This window comes from Lissotriton helveticus, chromosome 8, assembly GCF_964261635.1.
Source record: "Lissotriton helveticus chromosome 8, aLisHel1.1, whole genome shotgun sequence".
NCBI classification, from domain to species: domain Eukaryota; kingdom Metazoa; phylum Chordata; class Amphibia; order Caudata; family Salamandridae; genus Lissotriton; species Lissotriton helveticus.
The window spans coordinates 292630980-292644600 of NC_136069.1; positions in this window are offsets into that span (position 1 = coordinate 292630980).

A 13621-nucleotide genomic window follows, 5' to 3' on the forward strand; every position below is an offset into this window, starting at 1 on the left:
GGAATCCCGAGCTGCTGAGCATGGCAACCGATACTTTAATCAGGCTGCCACTTCGGGAGGCTCTTCTGTCGCAGCAGCAGGTGAGGTCCTCCATCCAAACCTGTCCACTCTCTGCCTTCTTGCCTGGAAAGTGAGCAGCGACAGTTCACAGCTTATGACCTTCCTCCCGAAGTCTGTGATATAATTTTAGCGAAGGTATACGCCAGCCATTGAAAAACAATTGTGACATGGTGTGCAGAAAAACACACTGACTCCCTTTTTGAAGTTTTATTCTTAATTCATTCCCTTGTCCAGCAGGGCTCTGCTCTGGACACTCTTAAGGGATATCTATCTACTCTTTCTGTCTTTTTGCGACTGCCTGACTAAGCCTGGTAGTTCAAGTCCCCTATTGAACATAGGTTCTTATGAAGTCTTGTCCATCTCTTCCCCCTTCACCATTTATTATGCCTCAGTGGGACCTTAATTTGGTTTTGAATTTTAATGTGCATTTCTTTCGAGTTTTTCCATGCTTCTGACAATCAGAACAGTCTTTCTTGTGGCAATTACATCTGACTGTAGAGTGAGTGAGCTGCAAGCCTCATCTAAGCCTTACCTCGCAGTCTATCCTGACAAGCTGGTGCTTCACACATGGGCCTCCTTTCTACAGAAAGTGGTCACCCCATTTCATGTGGGCCAATCGATCACCCTGTCTATCTTTTATGCTCCTCCACATCTCTCTAAAGAAGAGGAGAGACTCTACCATCTGGACCCAAAAAGAGCTTTGTTATTCTACCTTGACCAAACATGTGAGCTCCGGGTGGATGAGTAACTCTTCATGGGGTAAAAAATAAATAAATGTAAATCCAGTACTTGTATAGCACAAATCACCCCAGAAGGGGCATCTCGGCGCTGGGGGCCTTTGGGAAGATTAAGCGAGCTATTGCCCAGAGTCGCATGGTGCTGGGCAGACCGCTGCCGCCGGAGCCGGGGATTGAACTGTGATCCCCAGCGTCCAGTGTCAGTCGCCCTGGCCGCGGACCACACCTCTCCCCTTCAAAGTATGTCAAAGAGAAGAAGGGCAAGTGGACCATCAATAGATGGATCAGGCTCTGCATTAAAATTCTGCTACCTATTGGCTAGGAAGAAACTCAACCTTCCCCGATGGTTTGTGTGCTCATTCCACTAGAGCTAAAGCTGCAACCACTGCTTTAGCTCAAGGAATTCTGGTCCTGGACATCTGCCAGGCAGAACGTGGGCTTCCCTGCACACATCACCAAACATTACTGTCTGGGCAGTCAGGTCTGTAGAGATGGGCACATCGCCTGTTCAGTCCTGCAGGGCTTCTGTGTGTGAAATTGGTCCGCAGACCCACCTCTGGTGAGGTATTACTTGGGTATCTATTCAAAGATAAGAAAGTCTGCTAATAGTCTCTATCAGATGAACAAGTTACTTACCTTCGGTAATGGCTTGTCTGGTAGAGACTATATCTAGCCGCTGATTCCTTATCGACCCACACATCCTCCATTCTCTGCGAATGGATTTCTAGGGACAGGGCTAATCCCTTTCAGGGCCCTAGTTGTCCATACCAGTGGTCAGTATTCTTCAAGGCTCTATTATTCTGACCTGGAAATTCGTGAAAAGTAACTGACGGCAGCATGCCAAGTAGCGTAAATATAGGTGCCACAGACTTCATTTACGGAGCAGAAGACGCATGCGGAGATGATAGACGTCACCTACCGGCACGCAGGGGTACTGCTCATGACAAATCTTCCAGATTTGTTTTGATGCCTGGGAAATTCAAAGGTAAGGAATTTGCAGCTAGAAGTCTATCAGATTTGTGATTTTTCTTGTCTTTGTCGATTGCTGTGAGCTTCAATGCACAAACAGACTGGCAATTTTCTACATGCCTGCGGCTCTTGGCCCTTATATCTTTGCTTTCCTCAAAACTTGAGCCATGTTTTTCAGCAACTTGCAGTTGTCTAGACTACATTTTCATCTTATTGGACCAACAGCTCCTCAGGTATTTCCCTCACTATCTTCAGCATGGAAGATTGAGTAATCAACTGCCCCCATCTCATGTTTCCTCCTCGGTCATTGCACCTAGGTAATATTTAAACTGAAGCTCTATTGCTGTCCAACTGGTCTCCTTGCTACTTGTATACATGCCTCCTTAACCAGGGCTAATCCTGAAACTTTTGGTGTGGTATTCTCTTAAAGTTTATGCCTTCACCCTTATTTTGCTGAACTTGTGTTTGTTGGTATTAGGACTGTGCACTTCACCTCTGCTAACGAGTTCTAAAGTGCTCTCTTCTTAAAACATACTGAAATTGGCCTACATCTAATTTTCATATCTAATTTACTTATAAGTTCCTAGTAAATGATACTACATGTATCCAGGGCAAGTAAATGTAATGTTACTAGTGGGCTCCAGCACTCATTGTGTCACCCACTACTGGAACATGTCTCGAGGCTGACTTTGCAGCCTGTAGTGCAGTTTTAAACTGCTATTTCATCCGGGCAAAATAAACTTTTGCAAGGACTTTAACTTCCTTTTTTAATTCTGATAAGTCACCCCCCAAGAGGGGCCCTAATTACCCCTAGGGTGTGCATGGTATTTACAAAGTAGGACATGCAGGTTTAAGCGTTACATGACCTGGCAGTGAAACTCCTAAAATACCTTTTTCACTGTTGTAAGGCTATCTGTAAATGTAAATGTAAATGTAGTATACTTGTTGTGAGAAGTTGGCCTGATGTGCAGTGCTCACTGTTCTAGTGATCACTATATATCAGTCCAAACAACCCTTATTGATGATTGGTTGTAAGTCAACCTTATAGACCAGCTACCCTAGTAGCATGGATACGAGCAGTCTAAGGCTAAGACTCTAGAGGGCGTGTTAGGCCAGCTGTTTTACCATCACATTACCCCTTGAACACCGAGTGAAAGGACACCACACAAGTTGTTATGAAAATAAACAGTGTATTTATTTATAACAAGACTACCCTGGCTCTTTATGAGACAGGGAGCTAAGCACACAACAAAAACTCTTATAAAAATACTTAAGTTAGCACAGTATACACAAATGCCCGAGGGGCACGAAAAACCATATACTCTGAAAGTGGAATGCGAAATTACTAGCAGGTAAGTACAGTACTAATAGGCTTTGGAATCGCTAGGACTTGACTATGGAATCGTTAGATTACTTCTAGGAGGCCCAGGGGACTCGGGTGCAGAGTGTGCACTCTCACGCGGGATGCGGGACAAAGTCTATGATAGCTAGTAAAGGTAAAGTTAGTGTTCACGGGCGAACCCGACCTGGTAGGGAGAAAACGAAAGTGGATCCTGACCCTTGGATAGTGAGGCTATGCTGGGGCACCGAAATGCCGAAGTTACCTAGCCCAGGGGCTGCAGCTGCATATGTCTCAAAAGACGTCGGGAATCCTCGTAGACGAACCAGGAGCCTGGAAGAAAGATGCTGGCAGGCGACCAGTGGAGAGAGTTCGAAGGGATCCAAGCCTGGATCTCGAAGATGGATGATACCTGAAAGCAGAGGGGACCAAGTTCGTGACTACTAGCCAGTAGTCAGGGGGCACCAGGAGGGCACCGGATGGTAGTCACCTCGGCTAGGTGAGTGGGCGACGCTGGGCTCTGCAGATCTCACGGACCAGGAGGCGTTGTCGGCGACCAGGATGGAGGGGCGAGCTGTCCCACGATGGATGAAGCTGTCGGCGTCGAAGAACCCAGGATTGGGCAACAAAGCCTTGGCTAATTCAAGCCCACGCGGTGGACTCAAAATGGCGTCTTGAGTGGACCAGGAGGGTCCGGGGTGCTCCTCTTCTGGAAGGGAGCAAGAGCCAGTCTGGAGCAACCAGACCAGCAGCAGTGATGTCGTCGGGCGTCGTTCAGAAGGCCACAAGCCAGCGGGCTAGTAGCCAAACAACGCGGTGAGCAGCAAAAAGCAGAAGGGCCCCACGCCGATCGTGGAGATGCTGGGGGGCTGCTCTTCGGTGCTGGAGCTGCTCAGGGTTGGGGCTTCTCGGACCCCAAAGCACTCGCCAGGAGATTACTCGGCGGGCTTGCTGTGAAGAAGTCGTGCAGTCTTGGCAATAGTCGGTCCCTTGAGGTCTCGTCGCACTCACGGTTCTCAGCTTGGCTGTAGAGGTGAGTAGAGGTCGGAGGTGCCAGGGAAGCCGGGTCTTGTCGAGCTGGGCAGTCGGATTCCGGAGGAGGGACTTACAGCAGACCGCAGTGTTCTTAGGATGGTGCCTGCGGATGCAGGGTGACTACTCCTTAGTCACAAGGGAGAATCTTGAAGAAGAAATCTTGAAGTCCTTTCGCAGAAAGTCGTGTCTTGATTCCAAAGATGATCTAATTTGGAAGGGGGCCTGCTCCTACCTTTATCTGGGAAAGGGGGCTGGCACGCGACTAAGTCCTGCCCTATGGGTGGGACCAGGAGGGGGGTGGTTACACCCCTCTCCTTTGGCGGGCTTTCCCCAGGCCAGGGGCTGGAGTGCCCCTGGAACTGGTTTCAGCCGGCCTATGCACAGAGAGCACCGGGGTGCCACTTGCAGTCACCTTCCTCTAAAGCCCTGCCTACCTAGGATACACAAAATCCTGTCTGGGACGGTGCTGGCACCGCCCCTGGCAGGAAACCCTTTGTCCTTGCCTCCTGGGCTGGGAGGACTCCCAGCAGCAGGAGGGCAGACTTGTGTCTCGGTGGCAGCATCCATTTTGTGGAGCTAAGGCTCTGTTTGACTTTAACCGGGGTTACAGGCTACACACATGTCGTGTCCCTCTAGAAGGGTGGAATGCTAACCCCGTCGCCAGAATTGGCGAGGGGTTAGTATTCCAATTCGTATGACACCTTACTCGACATGTTTTGATAAAGCGATACCAGAGTTGGCATATAACCACGAGGATTATAATGCACTTAAGAGTATATGGTATGCGATATCATGGAAACGGCTAAGGGATGGATCCCGAAAGCCGCAGACAGGCTCAGCTCATGCCAGAGCACTATCTCACACTATTCCAAGCACTCTGCCTTCAGGATTGTCAAGGCCTGCCATAGGAGTGACTGATAGGAGATCTGTGTGCCCATTTAGGTTTAGATATAGGAATACTATATCTAAAGCAAAGGGTGATTACACCACTTTGCCCCAGCTGTCGTGCAGCCAGTTGTGTCAGATTTGGATGGCCAGCCAGGGTGGCATAATACATGCTGCAGCCCCTGGTAGGCCCTGGGTACACCTATGCCCTGGGTACCTAAGGTACACTGTACAGGGACTGATAAGGTGACTCAGTATCCAATTGGGTATGTACCTAGGGTACATGGAATCCATTTTACAGAGAGAGCAGTAGGCCTGGGGTCCTGAATAGCAGGGCCCCAGGTCAACTAAGTCAGAAAACCAGCAAAACACCAGGCAAAAAGTTGGGGGCAACCATAGTCAGGGATCTACCTTCCTACACTTGTAAAGCGCACAGCTGCCCCAGCAACGGGGCGTCCCGGCGCTGTATAACTCTGGGGAACCGGTCCTGGCTTTCCCTGTGGGATGGTCCCTTGCTGGGAGTCCCCAAGGTGGAGCCAGGCATCCCCGGAATTGGTGGGGCCGTTGTGGAGATTAAGCAAGCTAATGCCCAGAGTTGCCGAGTGGAACCCCTGATTAGAGTAAGCACCGAAGCGAGAATTATCGAGTCTGCTGACCAAGGTCCACGACCCTGCCGCATCGGGAATTGAACCCTGGTCCCGGGCTGACTTCTGCTCTCAGGCCTGCCGCCTCTAACCAGTGAGCCACACTACTCCACTAGTCTGTTCCATACTGTATTGTACCTAAGTGCTAACTTCAGATTAGAAGCAGATAGAGCATGTTATGTTATATTCTAACTTGTATAGCCCACATATACCCATAGGTGTCTTGGCGCTTCCGATTCTCCATACTGTGTTTATTTATTTATTTATTTATTATCTTATATAGCGCCTGATTCAATTCCCGAAGGGATATCTCTGAGCTTGTGCTTCCATTGGTTAGTCTCTATCAGGGTTTTTAGCGGTTTTTGTAAAAGAAATTTTACCTAAGGCAGTGTAAAAAGATAGGTTTTTAGGTTTTTCCTGAAGGATTCAAGACTGGTGATTTGTTTCAGCACAGGGGGTAGGGAATTCCAAAGGACAGGTCCTTTGTAAGAAAGGACCCGACCTCCCTGTCTGGCTCTTCTGAACCTTGGGACCTGAAGCAATTGGTGGCTACTGGAGCGTAAAGTACGTCCAGGGGTATATGGAACAAATTTTTCCTTTAGGTATCTGGGTCCAGTGCCGAACAGGCATTTATGTATGGTACAACATATCTTAAATTTACCATGCTGCTTTACCGGTAACCAGTGGAGTTGGTGAAGAAGGGGACGAGAGGGCGTTCTGGGAGGGGCATTGAGAACTAGCCTCGCTGCAGTGTTTTGGACCACTTGCAATTTATCCAGTTGTTCCTCATTGGCCGATATGTATAGGCCATTACAGTAGTCCATCCTACTTATTATTAAAGTCTGAACAAGCGTTTTCCTGTGGTTGTCTGGCAGAAATGGAAAAACGCGCCGGAGCAGCCCGACCACACGGAAACATGCACCTGTGACTTGGGTAGTGTGTTCCTTACGTAGGAGTGCTTGATCCAGCCGAATGCCAAGATTTTTGACTGTTTGTTTCGGGGTTGGGACAGGTCCCAACTCTAAGGGCCACCAGTCTGGAGACCACATTAGAGTTGCCCTCCCAAACAACATGACCTCAGTTTTGGTCACGTTGCATTGGAGATAGTTCTGTGCCATCCAGTGTGCCACTGCTCTCATTCCGTCTGCAAATGATTTTTGGATTGCGGGTGTGAGAGTATGGAAAGAAAATAAAAGCTGGGTGTCGTCAGCGTTTGACACCGGGGTAAACCCATGAGATCTTATGGTGTTTGCCAAGGGGGCCACATACACGTTAAAAAGCGTGGGGCTTAGGCATGAGCCCTGTGGCACTCCCTTGGTGAGCTCACTATGGGTGGAAAAGTGGGAGCCCAACTTGACACCTTGTGCGCGACCCGAAAGAAAGCTTTCTAACCATGACAGAGCCACACCTCCTATGCCCACATCTCTCAATCGGCCGAGAAGAAGTTCATGTGATACCGTGTCAAAGGCAGCGGATAAATCTAACAGCACCAGAATCATTGAGCCCCCTCCATCAAGTGACATCCTGATGTTATCAGTCACTGAGAGGAGGGCCGATTCAGTGCTGTGATTGGGCCTGAAACCAGATTGAGAGTGGTCCAGGCCCTCCGCTGCCTCGATGTAATTTGACAGGTGAATATTTACATGCTTCTCGGTTAATTTGCTAAGATAGGGCAGGAGGGAGATGGGTCGAAGATTGGAAAGGTCCGTCCATGGAAGTACGGCACTCTTTCGGATAGGGTTGACCACTGCTTTTTTCCATTCCACTGGCACATGTCCTTCCCTGAGGGAGTGATTTATTACTGTTTGGATTTGGGGTCCTAACAGGGTACTCAAGGGGGCCATCATTTTAGCTGGTACAAAATCATTGGGGGAACCCGATTTTATATGGCTGGTAAGGAGGGGAAGATCTGTGTCAGTTACTGGTGGAAAAGTTATTAAGGAGACTTTTCTTTGGGTGGGTATGGAGGAGGCAGGAGTGCTACAATTGGAGCTCGTGGCTTTCAGGATTTTCTCATAGATAGAGTTTATTTTATTTTCAAAAAACAGTGAAATTTCATTGCATAGGGATAGTGAGAAATCATCTGGGCTAGCACAAGCTGTTGGTTTGACAAATGCTTCCAAAATTTTATATAATTCCTTTGGGGAATTGCCTGCCTCTGTAAGTTGCTGGGCAAGGCTGCTCTTTCAGGCCTTTTTTATGTTTTTATAGTAGTTTGTCTGTGCTTCATAGTGTGCCTTTCTATTCTCTTCTGTGCGTGCCTTCCTCCATTTTTTCTCTATCCTCCTACATCCCTGCTTCTCAGCTCTCAGTGCCTCAGTGTACCATTTCTCCTGTTTATTTATAGGAAATTGTTTGTGTAATTTCAAGGGGGCCAGTTTGTCTATTGCCTCGATTAGGGAATTATTAAATTTGGCTAGTGTGTCCTCCACATCATCTGTTTCCATAGAGTTGGGCTTTTTCCAGACCCTCGGCAACTCCTCCACCGTTACCCTGTGCCACTGACGGCGCCATATTGGTGGAAGGGTTTTCTTGTGAGGACGTATATTAGTTTCCAGCAGACAGAATTCCACCAGGAAATGGTCAGTCCAGTCTAGCTGGATAGCAGTTTTACATTGAATTTTAGCACAATTAGAAAAAAGCAGATCAAGGGAGTGTCCCCCTTCGTGTGTAGGTCCGTTATTTTGTAGTTCCAAACCTAAGGTGGATAAATCAGCAAACAAGGTTTTTGTTTCTGGAAGCTCTAGAATGTTTGCGTGAATATTAAAATCGCCCAGAAGGAAGAAGTCTTCTTTGGCTCTAAAATAAGGAACTAGCAGTTCCAGAAGAGAGAGAGTAAAACCTGAGCATGGTCCTGGTGGGCGATACACTAGCGCTCCTTTCCTGGACATTTTAGTGGAAAGATTAATTCTGAAAATTACAATCTCTAATTGTGGGCAACATTTTTGCTCCAGTATGGTAATCTTTAAATGTTCTTTGTATGCAATGGCCAGACCACCTCCTATTTTGTTTGGACGATCCATGTTAAGGAACTTGAGGAACCTTGAGGAACCCCTAATGTAATTGCGGGGGTTGTGTGGGGCTTAAGCCATGTTTCTGTGAGGAAACATAGATCAGGTCGTGATGTATGTAGTAGATCCCATATTTGAAGTTGGTGTTTGGGCATAGAACGAACATTCAATAGTACACATTTTAGCCCTTCTTTTGGCATGTCTTTAGCTGTGTCAGATACGCTGGGGGTGATTAGGTAGGTTGCTTGAAAGTGGCAATTGACACAGGAGAAAGGGCCCTCTAAGCATGGCCATTTCTCACTAGTACAATCTGGCAAGGGATGTGGTCTCAGATTAAACATTTCTTGAGCAGAATACCTTAGGGTGTCTTTTGAAGGTCTAGCAGGGTCCATGGCCACTGGCCCCGTCCTGTCGCGGAGGGGCGCAGACGGGCAGATCTTTGGCGTGTATTCGGCTGCGCGCGAACGCTGCGCGCTCCTAAGGGGGCGAGGGCTAAGTAGCCCCTGAGAATAACCACTAGAGCGCTACCCGCTCCAGTGAATACCGGAAGTGCCGGAAGTGCTTGGCTCTCACCTGTCCGCCCTCCGCACAACGGTACTAGTTACCCTGTCGGAACGAGGCGGACAGGAAGGAGAATTGAGCCACCACTACTCGCTGCCCCCAAAGATAGAACTGGCTGAAGGCTGCTTCCCTACTAGTGAATCAGGTAGGGGAGAATCGGCGCGGTAAATTCTGGCGCGTTTGTAATCAACACACAGAATACACAGTTTAAAAATGCGCGTTTGTAGTCAACACACAGAAATACACAGTTTAAAAGTGCACAGTGAGCACAAAGGTTTTAGTGAGGTTAAAATATCCAATTACTTTACAGCATAGATCGCTGATAGCGCTGACCAGTACCAGCAAGCGGGTCGGGGACACTGCCACCGTCTCCTACCACCAGACCACTATTGCTAAAAGAGCCATGTCTTTAGTTGCTTTCTGAATTCAAGGAGAGAGGGAATCTTCCTAAGATGTAGTGGAAGGGAGTTCCATTCCTTTGAGGTAATTTAGCTAAAACTCCTCCCACCCCAGTTAAATTTTTTTATTTTAACACTCGGCATCATATTAGTATTAGCAGATCGTAGAGGTCTGTTAGGTGAATACCATCTGGAAAGGTCTCATAAAAATGTAGGACCTTCTTTGTGGAGTGCCTTGTGAGTGATGCAGAGAGCCTTGAATTTTACCCGCTGACAGACTGGCAGCCAGTGCAGGTCCTGAATCCCTGATCTAACAGACTGATGTTTGGTGATATCCAGTATGAGTCTTGCAGCTGCATTTTGTACCGTTTGCAGCTTTCTGAGAAGAGTGGATTGGATATTGATGTATAGGCCATTACAGTAATTAAGTTTTGATAAAACTAGAGCGGTCAGGACCATCTTTCTGGATTTTTAGGGAATGAAAAGGAGTATTTTTCTTAAGGTTTTAATCAAAGTATGCGAAAGACACCACCTTGGATACTTGGGGCTTCAGGCTCAATTTGTGATCTATAATAATGCCAAGATTCTTGGCTTTGACTACAGGCGTAGGAGGGGGCCCGAGATTGTCTGCCCACCACTCTGGGGACCAAGACGGAAAGATATTACCAAACATGATCACTTCCATTTTGCTTGAATTCAATTTCAGGCAATGTTTATTCATCCAGTTACTTAACTTGATCATACAATAGAGAAGTTTGAGAATGATTGATACCCTTATCCACTGTCGTGATTACCAACTGGGTATCATCGGCATAGGCGGTAGGAATCAAACTAAAACTTCTGATCAGTGATGCCAATTCAGCCACATAAATGTTAAAGAGTGTAGGACTCAACGAGGAGCCCTGAGGGACCCCGCAAAACAGTGTAAAAGGTGGCAATTTGAATTTGCATTGGTGGACTGTTAGAGTTCTTTCTAATAGAAAATGATGTCAGTAGGGAGAGGGCTTCTCCTCCTATCCCTATTGTTTTTAGTCGCTGGACCAGAAGAGCATGATCTACAGTATCAAATGCTGAGGATAGGTCAAGCAGTCTTAGAACTGCTGACCCACCGCCATCTAGAGAGGACCGAATTTCTTCTGTGATTTTTATAAAAGTCGTTTCAGTGCTTAAATTGGCTCTGAAACCGAACTGGCTATGATCTAAAACCTGACTGTCCGCGATAAAGGTAGAAAGTTCTTCATTTATAGTTTTCTCTATTATCTTTGCAGGCAAAGGTTCATGCGAAAGGTCGATAGTTGGCTGGGTCGGTCGAGTTCAAATTGAATTTTTTTAAAAGAGGCAAGATACAAGCCTGTTTCCACACAGTGGGAAAAGATCCCTGTGACATCATCTGATTAAAGAGCTTGGACAAATAAGGTCCCATGAATTGGCTTATACTATGTAAAATTCTAGCGGGGCAAGGGTCTTCTGGTGATCCTGATTTAGCCATCAGAATAAGTTTAGATATTTGAGTTGAAGATGTAGGAGTAAAATTAAATAAAGATGGGAGCAAACTGGTTAAAGATTTGATCCACCTTAGATTTAAATGTGTGAGCAAGTGCATCACAGAACTCTTGACAATGATTGGTGGAGTCCTCTTGCTACCTGAGGTCAGATATTTTACAGTCTGAAAGAGTTCTTTACTGGAATTTACCAGCTTTTTCTATTTGTGATGTAAAATCGTGGCTTTTCTCGAAAATCTGTTTTCTTTTAAAGTCTGAAAGCATAGCTTTGTACCTATCTTTTTCCGGTGCTTCATAATGTGTTTGCCAGAACTTTTCTTGCCTTCTACAAGCCTGTTTGTCCAGTCTCAGGGCTTCCGAAAACCACAGAGCCGAAGGAGTTTTCCTAATTTTGTTGATCATCGTTATAGGAGCAAGTTATGAACAATTAGACTCTAGCCATGTAGTATAGCTTATGGCTAAGGATTTTGCATCTAGCTCCCAGCCCGGCTGGGTTTGAGCTAAATGGTCAATGAGCGACAAAGGATCAATTTTGTGCCAAGCTCTACCAGTGGTCTTGCCCTGGGCCGTACTAGTCGTGTTGGATCGAAGGAGCTTATATCTAAAGAGAATAGCATGATGGTCAGACCAAGTTAGTGGAAGAGTAGATATGTTAAAGATGGCGGGATTGTTAGAAAAGAGACCATCTACAGAATGCCCTGCTAGATGCATAGGTTTTTGGATTAGCTGTCAAAGACCTAGTTCTGATGTCATTTCTAGAAGCTCCTTAGTGTCTTTATCTTCCAACGCTTCTAAATGGAAGTTCAAGTCGCCTAGAAACGTAAAGAAATGGGATTGAAGACTGGGCTCTAGTAGGGAGTTAAAGTTAGCCAGGAAGTTCGTTCTAGGACTGGGACATGACAAATGAACTGAAATTTAAAATCTTCTGATGATGTTTGTGTTCATCCCCGTTCAAGCCCTGCAACAGTAGACCATTCAAAGGACTACCAACAACTCATTAGCCATCTAGGTCTTACAAACAAAATTAAATTAAGATACCCTTTTCATGCTAACTTAACAGTTGAAGAAAATCCTTCAGTGGGCAAAGCCACATTTCTTCAAGCACTGCCTAATGTATCTCTATCCTCATACCTCTCAGCCTCTTCAAATGTTTAGAAACCTCACCCCTCATACTATAGCTTCTTTTCACAGCACACCATTTACCTCCTGCTCTCCTAATGTTTTTCCATTATTAAAACCTCTGTAACTGATGAGCAGGCTAATTGCAATTTTCCCACTTTACCCTTGAACACCTAAGCCTGATGTGCCTCATCCTGTCTTTCTTTACAAAGCCAATCAGCTTAATTTCTCCCACGGATGGCTCATAGCCACAATACACTATGCATAGAAATCATTCCCTACTATTTTCTCCCCTGTCATAATGGAGCAGGCTTTGTATAATTCGCAATGTATCATTTTGATACTCTGAAAGGAATGAACCCAAACCAAATAATTTTTTACTGCTGCCTGCGTTTCTAACACGATTATTCCTTCTTCTAGAGCATTTGGCCAAGCAACCGCTGCCCCATCTTCAGTTTCAGGTTCTACACCAACAGTGTTTCTCCTACAGTATACTTGCCAATATGCCCAGTAATAACCTTAACTCCATCCTAATGAAGTCCAATTCTATTCCCCAGAAATAACCTACTTAAGGTCCATGGATAACCGGTTTCCAGGGCACTCAACTCGCCTGCCACCTGCTCAAAACCTTCAGCAACCTACTGCATACACTCTTCTTAAGCTCAGTCATCAATGAATTGGACATTATTTAGGTTATGTAAAGCATTCTCTACACACATACACCCACTGTAATAACACATGCACCCACCCTCCTCCTCGTAAAGGCAGTTTCTATTTCTATATCAGGGCAATCACTTCTCACTTGTGCTGGGAAAATCTGAGGGAAACTGCCTCTGCTGGGAAGGTTCTAGAGGGTGCTAACAGCTGATTGGCTGCTTTCAGCTTTTGGTCCTTCTTTGAAAAAGGACATAAATAGGTTATGCTAACATGGCTCAGGGCCACTGTCGCCTAAGGCAGTTCTGGAAAACTGCTTGTTTATTATACCGTGGGACTTCTCTCGATGACGGGGAATGATTCAGGCATGTGAATCTATGAAAGATACCCCAATACTGGATAATATGGAGTTTACCAAAGTTCAGTATTAACCTGTGACTTTCATGCTAGATTTATTCATTCAGATGGAGCTATCCACTAGAGAAATAATCAGGCTTGATTTTGGCCTGGCTAAGAGTTAAACTTGGGACGTGGAGATCACCACGTGTGTCGATGACCAGCATTTTACTAGATTACCAATCTTGCCGAAGATTTAACATAGGTAACCCAGTCAAATTAAAATAAACTAGCTTAAATTTGGAATTTAAAAAGGAAAAAAATTATGCTTAGATGTTCTATGTTCAAATATATTTAGAAAGAGTTTGGGG